This window comes from Cnephaeus nilssonii (genome assembly GCF_951640355.1).
Source record: "Cnephaeus nilssonii genome assembly, chromosome: 8".
NCBI lineage: Eukaryota > Metazoa > Chordata > Mammalia > Chiroptera > Vespertilionidae > Cnephaeus > Cnephaeus nilssonii.
Window position 1 is genome coordinate 55357140 of NC_137079.1, and position 15250 is coordinate 55372389.

Genomic DNA, 15250 nt, shown 5'->3' on the forward strand with positions numbered 1-15250 from the left:
GTCGCTATGACATGCACTGACCACCAGGGGGCAAAGGCTCAATGCAGGAGCTGCCCCCTGGTGGTCAGTGTGCTCCCACAGCCAACCTCCCCCGTCCAGCCAGCCCCAATCGCCCCGATTTGGACTGGGCGAGATGGCCCTGACCACCGGCCAGGCTGAGGGACCCCACTCATGCACGAATTCATGCACTGGACCTCTAGTCATTTTATAAAGCACCAGATTTAACTTTCACAGGAACCTTCTTATTTTGTAATGAGTTCATATATTTTTTTCTAATTGGATTACATCATTGTGAGCTTAAAACTTTAAGGTGAGATTGCTAAATTGCTTTTAAGAATTCTTCAGAGATAATAAAATAGATGTATTGCTCAAAGATAGGGTTATCATGTAATTTATTGTACAAAGTAGAACTCTGTTAATATTTTTAGAACAAAAGGCATAAACAAAGACTATCTTGAGCAAACTGAAACATACAATCCCCTTTCTCAAAACTGGAGGTAAATAGTATACCAGAAATAGAAAAGTGTAATTATATTCTTTCTCAAACTACAACCCAGGCAATTTTGATGTAAAACTGCCAGACAATAAATACAGAAAAGATTATTTACTAGATGTTTAATAAAGATAAACATAAGTTTCCATAGGCCAAGTTGTGCAATTCTAACTATAACTTGGAAGTCAACTGAGGGAATACTACCCCTTAATATAAAGATAAATTTTATTCAGTCTACATCTTGTGGAAAATCTCAAGCACCTGACAAGGTTTCTGGGAACTGCAGAGTTTACACTGTCTTGGTCATCTCTGGTTTCAGGTTTCTGACTCCAAATTTCTGTCTGCTAGAATACTTTTTCTCTCATTATTCTCAAAGTAATTCTTTATGTCTGCACTGGAATCCATGCAAAGAGAGAACTCAACCATTTGCCTTAGTTTTAATCAAAATAAACTAACAAATCCAAAAATCAAGAATGCAAACTCACTACTACTACTACTACTACTACTACTGGTGAAGATAATGATAATGTATTTAGTAAATTCATTGCTGGTTGATTATGCCTAAAGAACATAACGATGAAATTGTTTTCTACCTAATACTGGGTGTTAAGAGATTGAGCTACTGATGCTAAGCCTATCTGAGAACTCAAACCACTTCAAGATTTGGTTGAATATATCAACAAAAGGGATACAGTAAATATGAATACATATTCATATAAATGACTATATCTATAGGTAAATATAGCTATTAAAAATTCACATGGGATACATATATTGCATATATATATACACATTTTTTCAGGTGATTCAAAAAACACTTAAAACTTGTGAGGGCCCATGAACTCCAACTTAAAAACCTTGATCAAAAACAAATCAAGAAATGAGCAATGATCTATTTTGGTTCTGTTAGTATAATATACACTTATAGACATTTATTAATAAATATTGTCCACAGAATGTTCTGGCAGCTACCTAATAATCAGGCAGAAAGATACAAGGATACACTATAGCTACCAAATTTCATAATATAATGTTCTTAAATGAGACCAAATAACTGGATATAAGTTTGTCTGGTGAGGTTAGACCAAAATTTAAATGGGTGGTACTGCAATATTATGCAATAGCACAATATAACGTTTGAGTCCTGTGCATTGCATTTAAATCCTAGCTCTGCCACTTGATAACTGAGAACTAAGCTAAACAATTAACCCCTCCCATCTTCAGTATCCTACTTTGAAACGTTGAGGTCATATAGTTACAAGTCATAATGCTATGATGATTAAAAGAAATGACATATGTAAGAAAAGTTTGTGCCTGGCACATAATAAGTGCTCAATAAATGACTGTTATTAAAAAAAGCTGCTAAATTCTTAGGCCATTATAAACCTATTGCAGTGTACATCATTATGATTACAAAATACAAATATATGTATAATATAAAGTATGTTATTACAATTATAAGTTATTGAAATTTTTTCATAAGGTCCATTGACGAAAAAAACTTAATTTTTCTGAATCATGGAATGCAGCCTATTGTGAATTTAGGACAAGGATTGGAGACTCTTATTCAAGGCAGGCAAGAAGAGTTATTCAGAACAAATCTGTGGGTCAAAACTAGGTTTGGGGAATCATATACAGCTTGAGGGTCAGGGAAAGCTAAGGGTCAGAAGCCGGACAGACTATGGTAATAAAATAATTGTACATGGATACTACAAGGTAGGACAAGAAGGTAGTTTTAGTGTCAGTTGGGAAAGAGTGTTTTGAAAAAGTTGAGAATGACAAGAAATGCAAACAGAAGAGTAGATTTCATTGACAATGATAAAAATGATCTTGGTTAGTAAATAATTCTTGTTTTAGTCAGAAAAATTTTATGTGCTTCCTGTAAGGATGCGTTCATCCCCACACATGGCCTGACATGGTAGCCTAGAATCTGCAGGAAGTGGCAGGAGGACAAAGGAGAGGGAGAGAGAGAGAAGAATGGATGACAAGCCACACCAGCACAGGGGCTTGGTGACTTGTGCTGTGAGAGCAGCTAGCTCTTCTTGAACAACCAGTAAGCCTTCTAGGAGTTTCTCTCTTGCCTTAAAATATTTCCTCCAAAACACTTCACTCCTAAAGGCATTTATTTACTGACCTTCTTACTGTACGGTCAATTTAGAATCCCCATGTTGAAATAACCTTTAATTCATTGCTTTAATCCACACTCAGGCTGAACAGGACCCATGTTTTGAATTTTATGAGTGGTGTGTGATGGTACAGATTAGGATATATGCCCTAATTATGACAAAATATTGTATTTGATTCAATCATAATAAAACATATATGCAAAACTTTAGACAATAAAAATCATATATGCTATAGTATGTGGTAGAGACATTGAGGTAATTTTAACATATCTTGAAAATATAAAAGAATAAGAGAATAAATCACATGAAAGCTAGTAATATAAGTTAGAAATAGAATATATTTTAAATTTATTTTTAAATTATAGTTGACATACAATAGTATATTCATTTAAGACAGTGATGGCAAACCCATGACACACGTGTCAGCACTGACACGTGTAGCCATTTCTGATGACACGCGGCCACTGAGGCGGCCACATGCCGAGGATGAAACATTTGCTGCTCCTGAGGATGAAACATTTGCAAAATAATGTTTTTTCCTCAAAGTGACACACTACCCGAGTTAGGCTCAGTTTTTTGGCGAAGTTTGACACACCAAGCTCAAAAGGTTGCCCATCACTGATTTAAGGTTTACAGTAGTAATTAGACATTTATATTTTATGGAAAGGAAAGTAGTATATAATTGTTTGGCATTTTGTACTGATTGCCTTAATTGTGTGCTTTTTTTCTGACCACTATTTTACTAATTTTTTAGAGAACGCATGTAACTCATCTCTAGGATACAGGAAGGTCTTGAGATGAAGTCATGGAAAGGACTATCACCTTCAAGTTAGGAGAACTGGTAACTTTCAAGAGATAGCTTTACTGTTTGTCAACAGATGACCATAGAAAATTCATTTAACCTCTATGCTTCTCAGCTTCTCACAAGTAAAATAAGGGAAAATCATTTCTAGCTAAGAGAGAGGGGGGGGAGGGGAAGAGAATACAAAGAGAGAAAGAGGGAGGAGGAGGAGGAGGAGGAACAAAAAGAGGAGGAGGGAAGAAAGGAAGACTTGGTTTACATTTTTTCTAAATAATTTAATTGCCAATTACTAAGGCATTCTCTTAGTGTTACAATTTTTTTAACCATACTTTCTTTTTTTCTCCTGAAGGGGATCTTTGTTTTCTAATAGATACAGCTGCCTCTCTTTCCAAGTTTTCTTGTCTAAAAAAGCATGATGGAGCTGGACACTAATTTTATGCCTGATAAAATGGTTCCAGAAAGATGGCATGGTTAAATCTCATCAATGATAAGACATATATGTATAATCACATAGTTTCTGCATCCATTATTACAAATAGTCAATCAAGATGTTTAATGTTTTTATGAAAGATATTTAAAACACAGATTTAGTTCCACATATTTCAATGTAGTTTCAAAAACAGTCTGTTTATTATGTTAAAGAAAGTACTTGGACAGCTAGCATTTGTTATAGCAAGAGTTTCCCTGTAAAGTCAGAAGATTGAATGCAGGAAATAAATTATCAACCAGTTAGTGTGTATTTTTTTCCAAGTCTTACTCATAACTTCCCTAGCTGTCATTTCATATAACCGTACTTTACCTGTAAATTAAGCTCTCCTTTTATCAAACTCAGTTGGGGGTTATTATATCAACTTTAATGCCTCTCTAAAAATGGTACTAAATGTGGATTTATATCACAAATGGAAAATCTGAGCGTGAAGGACATTTTCCATGTGGCAGTCTCATAAAACTATCACTTTTAACAAACAACTTGAATTCAAGAGAAATTTGCAAAAATCTTTTAAGCACATTCATGGTCTTAGGAGGAAGTGCTAATGTGGAGTCTGTCTTCTGTGGTGCAGCTGCTTGGTTTATGAAAGCATAAACAACCTGACTCATTCGAGGGAAGTCATAATTACCACATGGAGTGTTAAACGTACAGACACTTCGTAAGGACTAATGCAGTAGCTTAAATTATGGTCATTATGCTATCCCCACTCCCCAATCTGAGGAAAAAAAGTCCCCTATTCAGTACCGTTCACAATCAACTCCTTTGCATCTTGAAAGTAAATCTACATGAAGACACTTAATAAAAAGAGATAAACAAAAGCTGATTGGCAAGGTAAGACAACTGGCTACTTCCTCAGATGTTTGATAACGGCATGCTCAGCACACCTACTCTCAGCCTTGCGTTATGCTGCAGAGGAGGTCTGTTAAAGGGCCAGGCCCTTTAAGGTTGCACAGTGCGGTGGGAGACACAAACAACTAAACATTTGAAATAACTGTGATGTAACCATTTGAAATACGTTTCAATGAAATCATAAGTACTGTGCTCCTAATAATCAATAGTAAAAGCACTACTATACATATAATGGGGGGGGGGGGGAAAGCTAGCACGCAACCTTTTTATCATCTGTAATCCAAAGAAGTGTTTATTAATATGTCCTTCCATCAGTTTCCAAATGGCCACTTGGTGTCTTAAATGGCAATTAACCTTTAGTCAGCATCTTCGCTCATCCATACTCTAACTTGTGTTTTGCATCACAATACCTGAACAAATCTCAAGAATCTTAACTATTCCATTAAGGTGTCCTAGAGCCAACGGGAACCCATTGATATTTTTATACAATACTAGAAACGACTTATCTGATGCTTAATGGATGCTGGGCACTATTCTAAAGGCTCTAAATATACCAACCCATTTAACCTTAACAAACCATTAGAGTCACTGTGATTCCTATTTTGCAGTTGGGTGCGCTGAAGCACAGAAAATTTAAGTTGCCTAAAGTCACACGTAAAGAAATCAGAGCTTAAGTACCCTAGACCAGTGGTTGGCAAACTCATTAGTCAACAGAGCCAAATATCAACAGTACAACGATTGAAATTTCTTTTGAGAGACAAAGTCTATTTTGAAGAAGTGACTAATGCCACTTCTTCAAAATAGATTCACCCAGGCCGTGGTATTTTGTGGAAGAGCCACACTCAAGGGGCCAAAGAGCCGCATGTGGCTCACGAGCCGCAGTTTGCCGACCACGGCCCTAGACTCTCTGGTCTGAACTACTGTAATTCTCAAACAATAAAATAATATCAGAGCTAAACTTTGAGATGATATTGTGGCATCAAAGTGTTGTATCAAATAGGCAGAAAACCAGACATAGGACTACTAATTAAAGAAACACAGTCATATTCCATGAAAATAATACATATAACAAAGGATATGAAAGTGATTTCAAAGAATTAGGTGACTAATAGGATATGGAGAAGAGAGGAGAAAGGATTTGAGCTTTGGAGACTGGGAAGATATCTTAATAAAAATACAGAAGATTAAAAGAAAGTAAGAGTGGAAGAAAGACAAAAATCACATTCAAACTTCCTATTACCAGGGAGAGGAAATATCATGTTGTATACACAAAGCACAGTTAGCCATGCTATATATATCTGCTATCTTCCTGGGTTCTATTCCTTAGGTGGTTAGGTGTTTATTAGAAACAAATTTCACAAAGCATTGTCAGAGATATTCTATTCCTTTGGAACATTTTGCACATTTTGCATCTGTACATATGTATTTAACCTTAAGGAACTTTGCTGACATGTAAGTATTTAACATTCTTCAAGCTAAATGTTCAATGGAGAAGGGTCAATACGGCTTGTTGTCCTGGGACATAATCTATCACATCCCTCTTTAATTCCTCTGCACAAAGTCAATTGGTTCTGGCTGTTGGAAATTATTATAGGGCTGAACAAGAAGCAAGGCTAAGTGAATCACAAAGGTGGAAAAACCAGTCATCAGAGCAGAAAACCCAGTCCAGGTAGCCAGGTGGTCTGCAAATGCCTGCTAGCACTTTTTCTTCCAGTTGGCATATAACATCTGTTTCTAAAGTGAAAGGGTGTGAAAAAAGTGACACAAGTGGTAAGCACTGACATATGCAGGGGAAAGGAAGTGATTTATTTTATATTAAGATTGTTACTGTTGCAAAAATAAAAGCACAACCTGAATATGTCTCTGTAAGACTTGTATAATATGTGTGTGTATTTAAGAGAAAGTTGTATATTTTTATTAAATCATAACACAAAAATACAGAACCCTGAAAATCTAATTAGCACAATGAATAAAAACAGGAGGCCTATAAAAATTATTTTCTGAAATAAGGGCAAGATTCTATCAAGAGTTTAGAAATAAGAAAGGAAGGAGTGGAACCTAGAAATTATAAATTATTTATTTGCATCAGCTAGAAATGGTATGTGTGAAAGAATAAATCAGTACTTGCTAAGAGAAAGATCAAATGAAAATATTTTAAAAGAAATGCTAATTGTAAATGATAGATGTGTTAAATTCGGTAATAAAATAGTTACCTTTGGGGATTACTGAAAATGACAGCATTTCTGACTGAAGTCAGTATCAATCATATAGCTTTATAGAATGAGTTTATAGAAAACAGGAAAAGACAGGTAAAGTGGGATAAAGATTGATCATTACAGTTTGAATGGACTCTAGGTGTCAACCAGTTCACTCCCTGTTTTTACAAATAAAAATCACAAGTGTCATGGAGGTGAAGTAACTCTCCCAAGATCATAGAGCTAGAACTATCAGAAAGGAAGGTCAGCTTGGGTGTTTTTTTTCCCCCCAGCAATAATAAATGGAGAACTTCCTTAGGAACTGTGATAAGAGGGGTATAACATTGTCATAGTCCCAGAATGAAAGTGAACTGGGTAAAGAATTAAGCACTGGAGAAGTAGGAGACAATAATTCGTTTACATTAAAGGCATGAAGAGTATACTCCACCACAGAAAATAAAAAAAGGCCCAAAATAAGAAAGTGAACAAAATGGCAATAAGTCATCAAAAAGCAAATATGACAAGTTAGGGAATAATTTATTAAAGTTCCTCTAACAAGAAATAAGCTCTTCTATAATCTGAGGAAACTCTGAATTCATTGGTACAACACCAGTGGGTAGACACAAGGGAGGTAGCCAAGTAGGTCATTACAGTTTTACTTCCCTTTCAGAATAAAAAAGACAACAATAAAATTTAAGTTGAGTTTCCTAAATAAAACATTGTTGATATATTATTTTTTTAAATATTTATCTGGCAGAGATGGGAGAGTGGCAGGAAGAAGGGATAATTATCTCTTTGAAGGTACCAGTTCAAAATTAGAAAACATTGAAATAAAGAGAAATAAGTAGTATGCAAAAAGGATATCAAAATTATTTATTTTTTTTGTAAGTTCTTAGTTATTTATAGGGTAAAAAATGAATCAAAAATCTTATTGTTGGATTTATCAGATGGAACATTTCGGATAGCCAGTCTGATGTCCCAAGTCTCCTCCATGTCCAGGCCCTCTTGTGGCATCTGTCCTGCACTGCTCCTCCCATTGTGCTATCATCCCTTCATACATTTGACCCCAGCCCTCCACAGAGCCACATCTCTGTTATCATGGTGCTTAACTCATAACGACTATCTCACAATGCTAAATTATTAAACTTAAGAGCACCTTTTCATCATAGGAATAATACTGTTACATAATACACAGGTGATAAGAATACTTGTCACACATTTGTGGCAAACAGGATGAGGTAGTATTACCATACAGAGCGACAGATGCAAGACAGAGAAGTCTTCCACGTACTATCTTCAGAAGGAATGCTGCCAGAGTTTATGCAAGCGCTTTCAAGGTAGGGGAAAATAAATGAAAAGCAGATTTTCTTCCTCACAAAATCGCCAATGGGTAAGGCAAAGGTTCAGAAAAACAGGAGGTTTCTAATATATTAACCACCCATTCAATGTCTGGCAGCAATTAGGAAAATAAACAGGATCCTGAGTTGAATTAACAGCACCAATTAAACTTTCTTGCAAATGCATTTATATCCATAACTGGTGGGGCAACATCTGGAACATTATTCACAAAAATGATGTCTGTTATTTCTTATATTCTCAAGGGAAACAAATTTTAAAAATCAAAAAATTAAAAATGAGTAGGAGATATGAGCTGTGTACCAAAAGAGAAACTAGTTCTGAATTTTTGCCAGAACTTTAAACAAAAGTCAGATAGGACTTGTTTAAATATTTAAAAGGTATAATTACCTTATTAGTCTCTTTTTGTAGGCAAAGAGCTGTTTCTAAATATGGGCTAAGACATAGAAATTTAAAAATTACATTTAAGCTAGATACTAGAACCTTACAAAACTGAAAGTGAGGTAAGGATATTGCACTTAATATAACACATGGAAAACTTGACAGAAACAGTATTTATGAAATCATATAAAATCCATAATATTTTCAGAATTTTTTTATTTATTGAAGCCTTTGATGAGTTTTTTAAAATAAGGAATCCACTATAATAAAATAATTCCCCTTTTTATTTATTTCAGCTGCATGTTAGGAATCCAATTTATGAATATATTGTATTTAAAAAGCTATTGTAAGTCATTATTTTTGAAGTTTGCAAAACATATCTCTTATAGAAATCAAAGTAATGGCAGTTTTGTTTCTGGAGCCCAGAATCTCAGTGGTCTCTTTAATCTTATGTGCCTGGAAATATAGTATCCATTGCACTATTCCAATGACACCTAACCAACATATGCATTTTTCTTTACTTAAAAAATGCATTCCAAATTCTAATTTCTGTAATACTATCAAAAATAAAAATATATTTAAAAATTAAAAATAATAAAATGATTTTTTTAAAGGGAGTATGAAAACCTTTCCTTCTCACAGAACACTCCCACACAACTCACAAGAAATACCTTTAATTAAAGAGTTTATTACTAAATTAATTTTCAAAAAGGAAGGCAATTCTTAAAGACACTCTTTATTCAAGTGAAGAGGGAAAGGACGCAAGAGAAGATGGAGGAATCTAGCTGGCCAGGACTTTCCAATGCAATTGTTTGTTCAACAAACTTGTAGTGAGTGCCTACTAGGTAAACAACCCCAGGGGAGGCATTATGCTACTCAAGGAAAATGCCTGATTAATTAAAATGGAGTGATCCTCCCAGGAATCTATTGTAGTCTGGAAATAGAGAAGGCCTGTACAAATACTCTGATAGAATGTATCATGCCATAATTAGCTTAGGCTAAACAATGAAGCTCCTTAAATGCAATGCCAAAGAGACTGAAGTTTTATTCCATAGACATCAGGGAGCCATCAGAAGTCTGACCTGTGTTTGTTTGGGGGCAGCAAAGTGACAGAAGACAGGTTTTAAGAAAAGTACTTTAAAACCCAAACAAGATGGGGGTGGTCAGTGGGACACATTTAAATTTAGGAAGACCAGTCCTAAAATATAAAATAATGTAGGCCAAATAAGACTGCAGAGCACTGGATTTTAGAGACAAGTAGAAATATGAAGAAATTTTAAAATAGTGGAAGGGGAAAAGATTGAGCTAATTCTGATGGAGAGACAAACAGCAATAAGCTAAAGTTGAGCATGCATAAATAGAATGGCTATAGAAAGAGTTGGTTTGGCTGGGAAAATGAGGCATTTAGTAATGGAAGTATTTCATTTGAGATGTTAGTAAAATAGAGTTGATGATAATTGTAGGAGTTAAATCCTTAATACAGAGAGAAAGAGAATCGATTTGGAGAAATGCATATATTTAAGGAGTTTTGAAAAGGATGAGTGAAATGGACTTAAAGTGTCAAAAAATAAAAAACTGAAGAGTATTTCTTCTAGGAGCTGAGGGGGAAAAAAAGTGCATGTTCCAAAAGATTTTGACCCATAAATAAAACGCTGCCGAACAGTGGAGGAAGATGAGAATGAGAAAGAACCATTGGGATCTTCAAAAAGGACCCATTCATATGTCATGTATTACTCCCAAACTTGTCTATATCACATTTTTTTAAATACAGCATTTACTTCTATCACCCATTTCACAAGAAGATATCAGTTTTATCTTGTTGGTGAAATAACAATTCACCAGTTTTAATATGTCAGCTTTTATTAGAATCTATGTCTATAATTCAGTTTCTCCAACAAATTTTCCATTGTCTAGGACAGTACCTAGCATGTAGAAATCACTGAATAATGATGTGTTGGATAAAAGTATGATACTGGTCTAGGGGGTATGCAGTTACTGTTGGGAGTAAAAATGAGAGGTGTTTGGGGAACACTGAGAGAGCAAAGTAAGGAGTCGATTAGAAAGGTCTGGACATTATGCAGATACACTGTTTATTATTTATAATAATAATGATTAAGAAATGGGAATGGGAGAAGGTTAGGTGCTTTGGAAAGAAGTGTCAAAGGTTTCCTCAATCTTATCTTCAAATTTACTAGATTTAATTGTATTTCTTTAAATATTTCTCTGGTAGGTATGTTCACCTTGTCTTTATTTCCAAAATTTTTCTAAAGTCTAGAATTCCATTTCATCAAGGTATCAGTTTAAAAAGTCAATAATTCCTTTAAATATTACTATGTTTTCAAATATAACCTGGAAATTTAAAAACCTTCAGCTAATGAAAAGCCACATAGAGTAATTTTGAAATCTTACCAAAAAATTCTATGCCAATATATGCAGAATATTCCTACAGGTTACCCAAGCCACATTTAATAAAAATGTAAATCTAGTAAAAGTTTCTAATAATTTAGCTTAATTAAAATTTTACCCATGTATAATAAATTATTAGGAAATATTCCCTTATTTATTCTTACCAGCACCTACATGGCATGGCTCTCTCCTCACCTCTGCCCCACTAGTACCTTATTAATAATTTATTTGTGTTTCTTACAAGGTAAATTAAAGCCAAGTTTTTGTGTTATTCTGCCCTCCTTCTCACCCTTAACCTGAACTCTTGGTATTATGACAGTTGGGAAAGAGGGGATGATGTCAGCTCTTCTGTGAGCTTGTGAGTCCCTTCCTTTCAATTTCCTCTGGTGTGTCACCCATCTTTGCTTACTTCATTTGGCTCTTGAGGGAAGGCAACCAGCATGATAGAACAAATGATTTATGTAAGGGATTTAACTCTGAATCATTAAAACTCACACTTGTGCTTCTAAGGCAAAATTCAGAGCAACGTGAGGATTTCTCACCACCAGTAATTTGGGTGTAAGGAGTAAAGACATTACGTACTTGGACTCTTCACTGTGTGTGTGTGTGTGTGTGTGTGTGTGTGTGTGTGTGTGTGACTTTTCCTTTGACTTAGTCTTCTTTTTATATATCTGCCCACATGGAGAACCCCCTAGGACAGATCATTGAAGTTGAGATTTGTGATATCCAACCTTCAGTGTTACTTGCATTTCCCAAAACTGTTGTCCAAGTCCTGTGTGGATCAACATGAATCAATTGTGCTTCTCCCTAAAATGTTCCATTTCTTTGAATTTGAATATTTTAGGTCCTATATAACTGTTGTAATTTTAATGACAAATGTTCTTTTATGCAGATTAGAAAAACCTGACTGCTCTTACTTTGAGATCGCCTAACTAACCTCTTTAACATGGTTTTAACCTTGGTCCTATTTCTCCTTCACTTAAAGGGCATCTACATCTTGCCATTGATCTTTATTGTTGTTTTTTCCAAATGGATTATCATTTGACTGCAATGTCAAATCCTGTGTGTAAAGACGTTTCTATGCCTCACTGAAGCTTTTTTTGCTTTCCAAAATCTTAGCAATAGGATTTGGTTCAATATCAAAGTTCTGAAGTTTATTTTCTAACTGTAGATATCCCTCTTACTCTTATTAAACCTGGCTCCCAGATTAGGATGGAGGATGAGCCCTTATTGGTAATAATTTGTTTAGCTTTTTTCCCTCTACCTGATGTCATTATTATGGGAAATCCTCTATGCAATGTGGGTCTGAGATTCCATTTACCTTTTTTGTATCTTAAACTAATTCCACTCATTTCCTGTGATTAATTCATTCTCTACAGCTAAAATCTTAAATTTTACTTACCTAATTTCCATTGAGAGCCATTAGTCAACACAGACAATCACCAAAAAAAAAAAAAAAAAAAATGCATCTGGATGCTTAGAAGGCAAGGCAAATGAATTACTATGGCTGTAGATTTAATTTTTCTCCATTTATCTTCCTTCTCACCCTTTCCTCACCTCAGTACCCAGAACTCACAGAGAAACAAGAAAGAGCTTGTTTGAAAGGACATTGTAGGGTTTGTTCTCAGAGACGTGCCACATTAAACCCTATAAATTGATCTTGATAAAGTTGCCTCCTTACACCTGTAAGTTGGTGAAGATAGTGATAAAGAATAGAAAAAAAATTTTGAAATAAAACTAAACCCTAATTAGGAAAAGAATCAGGGCAGCCAGTCCTGCAGCATTCAGATCTGAAACCCAAAAAGGTACACATTGCAGCTGAGTATTTTAATGTGAATTTATGTTGACTCTAAGAACCAACTTCCTATCATCACTGAAACCAGATTCTTATTAATTAGATGCCCCGGATTTAACCTATTTTTAGTACAAGTAATACTGTTATAATAATCTGGTTATTATTAACAGGAAAGGAGTAAAAGGAAGACTAGATAATATAGGCATGCCATCTCTACAGCTTTGTCAAAAAGCTGCAGTTAACATTCTTCAAGATCACTGGAGGAAAGGACTGGATAAAGACAATTTAGACATATGCCCAGTAAGGTCTGGGTGATGTGGGAAAATGCTTAGCTGTCAGTCACACCTGGGAACAAGTCAGTGGCCAGAATAGGTATGGCCACTGCAAACTCTGGAAAATTAAATATTTAAATTCCTGAACAAAGGATCTCTCTCTCTCTCTCTCTCTCTCTCTCTCTCTCTCTCTCTCTCTCTCTCCTCTCACCTGACTCCTAGCTCCTGACTTGTGAGGCTTATACACTCTCATTAACCCATGTGGCTCGTGGCCATGTGGGACCCACACAATGGACTAATGGACTCAATCCAGCTTGATGCTCCACTGGGCCCAGTCAATGGAATGGGAACTCTGGACACGCCCTGCCCTTGTCTCGGCTATAGCTGCAGCTGCACCTCTTGCAAGACTGGATTGAGGGAAATGGGACTTTGCAACCAAAGAAACACAATTCCATGTCAATGAAGACCATTCACTTTCCCATGCGAGTCTTAGAAAATTCACTTTTTAAAGCTATTGCTAGAGCCACCACCCTCCCACTGGTGTGGGGAAAATTGGACCCACTGATTTCTCCAGCAAAACAAGGACCTAATTTCTCATGGGTGCAACATTGGTTTGAGACTCCAGAGTAAATCTCTTTCACAACCTTATGAAGCTGTCCAAAGACAGAGATGATCAGGGTCAGAACCCTCAAATCCTCTACATCTCCTAATAATTCATGTGTGAAAAGTCCAGAGAAATCACTATATACTTGATAGCTTTGAGACACACATGTGAATAGCACAAATTGTTCTTTATGTCATTACTTTAAATTCCGTCCTTGAATTTTCCACCTTTGAGCCCCCATAGGATACTAGAAGAGAAGGGGTAAAGCGATTTTTAGATAAAATCCCTCCTGACCTCACCATACTGGTAGACACACATATGGAGATAGAATGGAGAGGAAAAAGAACGTAGGGATTTTGACACAAAGTTATGTACTTTGTTTCTTCCTAAATTCTGATGGCCCATCCAAGGTAATGATGTTTCTTCTTGGGTATTGTGAATATCTATGAAATAAAACAATTTACATCAATATTTCAAATAAAACCTATTCTATTACATTTGTCAACCAAAATACCTTCAGAAATTTCATAGTTCAGGGTTGTCAATGTTAAAAAATGCCCAAACCTATAAGAATTTTTTTAGTTTATTTGAGCCAAACTGACAATAATTGCCAGGAAGCAAAATCTCAATGGACTGAGAAATACTCCAGAGAATGGCAGTTTTTCACCTTATTTTATACAACACAATCAAAGGAGACAGCATGAAAGTTACATAAAATTTATTGGTGATAGATTAGAGAGTCGGAAGAAAGCAAAGTGTGAGGATGTCTGGGATTGGATAAAAAATAAAACAAATAGATACACACTTCTTTTAAATAGGTGGGTATAGGATAGTTAACAGTTAACATGATAAATAACATTGAGGGGATTTGTGATCTCTGCTCTGGTGCAGTAGTTGTGCTTTAAGGTGTGAGGGAAAGGAAATTACTTTGATATTCAAAAGGTATGTTAAACATAAAGCTTGACCTTTGTCAGGCCTAGGATATGACTACCCACCATGAACTGCTTTTAGTTAGAAAGTTTTAATTTCAGACCATCCAATGTGGTTACTTTAGGTCTCTGAGTTAGTAAGTCCACCACACAGGCCTCCCCTGAGCTTATCAGGCTTAGGGCTAGTATGTGGCCCTTTTTGTCCATAGGATCCAACTGATATCATTGTTAATAGCCTGGTTATTAACTAACAGGGAAGGAGCAAAGGGAAGGCCAGATAATCTAGGCATGCCATTTGTGCCAAAAAGCTGCAGTATGACACTCTTCAGGTCTGTTCCTCACAGATCCTGGGGGAAGGGAATGGACAAAGGAAGAATAGACGTATGCCTAGTAAGGTCTGGGTGACATAGGGAAGGTACTTTCTTGTCAGTCACACCTGGGAACAGGTCATTGGCCAGGATAGGTGTGGCCACCGCAAGGGCTCAAAATCTGAGATATTTAAGCTCCTAAACAAAGGAGTCCCCTCTCTTGCTGCTGGGGCCTGACTCCTGG